The following is a 1,763-nucleotide window of genomic DNA, read 5'->3' as shown; positions in this document are numbered from 1 at the left end:
TAGCCTGCTGTCAGTCTGTGTCTCTGTACAGGTGCTGTGTGGGCATCCCACATTCTTGCTTTTGATGTTTGCTGGGGGGATCCAGGGAGGATGCTCTTGGGAAAAACTGCCCACAATGGGGTAAAATGCAGAGGGTAAGAAACATGTCTCTGCCAAAACGTGGGAGTGTAAATGCATCCAGATAAACTTGGTCCAGCAGAAAAGTACTTTTTTTAGCTTTAAATGTAGTTCTTGCAGGCACTTGAAGTGGAGAGTAACCTCTGGAAGATGTGTTTGCCTTGCTAACAGAGGGCAGCATGAGCACTGAGAGGGGAGGAAAATAGAACATGTCATTTCCCAACAGCAGTCAGCAGATCTTCTTCAGTTTCCTCTCCACAAACCACCAGCAAATGAGCCTCTCTAAGAAACTGGATCTTTGGAGGGGTGTCTCATGACCAGAAGGCAAGGGATAAATGGTGCTTCCTTTCCAACATGTACCACAGAGTTCCCTGCTGCTCTGTAGTGTCTCCCTTGTCCAGGGCACTGCCCTTTCTCTCTTACCCACCATGATGCTGTTTCCAGCACTTCCAGTGTAACCATCACCAATGTCAAGCATGAGCTTGATCTCACAATGTCTTCCACAAGCTCATGTGTGGTCTGGGGGGCAGGAAGGGCGCTTGTGTGTAGTGGGAGGAGGCTGTGCTGAGGACACAGCTCTCAGCAGCACTGAGAGCACCTTGCACTGCTGGGAACAGCACAGAGCTTTGCCATAAAGCCACTAGGGATGGGGATGCGTTACTCCCCTGGAGTTTCCACAGAATTGCTCCTACTGGGCAGTTCAGCTGGCTCTAAACTATTGCAATAAACCATATTTATGTCCATGGTTTTTTTAAATGGAATCAAGCTGCTTTGGCCCAGCAAGGTTCTGCCACTCCACAGCTAGAGAAGCTGCCTAGCCTGTCTTTATCCTCCCCCTTGGAGGGGTATGGTGCCAAACAGTTAGCTCTCTTTAAACACTGGTTATTGACATTTACACAAGGCTTAAAGAAAGAAAAAGGGTGTCTTTGTTGAAAAATAATTGCAGCTGGCCTGCTCCTTTGGTACAGATAAGTCATAGCAGTCACCAAGTTAAGTACTTTGGCTCCTGGAGAAGGGATGTGGGCCAGCCCTTCCAGACGATGCATTAGTCACGGATCTCCTCTCGGCTCAGATACTGCTATGCAGTGGGGGGGGGGGGGAAGGAAGGCTCAAACTTTATAAACCCAGGAGGAGTATGTTTAAAAGGCATAGGAAGAGGGTGAAACATTCATAAATGCTTTTATATCTTCCAGCTCTTTCTGTGGTGGGAGTCTTGGTGATGTCTTCTATTTATTGAATCCTAGACCAGTTCAAGTGGAAGGAGGTCTCTAAGATGTCTCCACAGCTAACTGAGGTCACTCAAGGACTCATCTCTGTGAATGATGATGTACTCAATGATGAAGATGCCACCACATCTCTGTGCCCTGTCCAAGGGCTGCACTGCTCTCCTGGGGGAAAAGAAATGGTTCTCAGGAATGAAAGGAGCTCTGTGCAATGTGCCAAAGCACCTGGTTTCTTCCAGTTCCTGGCCAGATCCAGGATGTGTGGATGTGAGGGGACAAGCTAAGCAGCCACAGGACAAAAATATTTCAGAACAGGCAAGTTCTAAAGTATGTGTAGTTTGGGGCAAGGGAACAGCTGCTGTTTACAAACAGCAAGGTACTTGCCATCCCCCAAGGCATCCTGAAGTAAAGGGTAGAGCCATA

Source organism: Empidonax traillii, unplaced genomic scaffold, assembly GCF_003031625.1.
Source record: "Empidonax traillii isolate 1590-97213 ecotype Southwest subspecies unplaced genomic scaffold, ASM303162v1 scaffold331:size1191723, whole genome shotgun sequence".
Classification (NCBI taxonomy): Eukaryota; Metazoa; Chordata; class Aves; order Passeriformes; family Tyrannidae; genus Empidonax; species Empidonax traillii.
Note: the sequence above shows the minus strand (reverse complement) of the source record.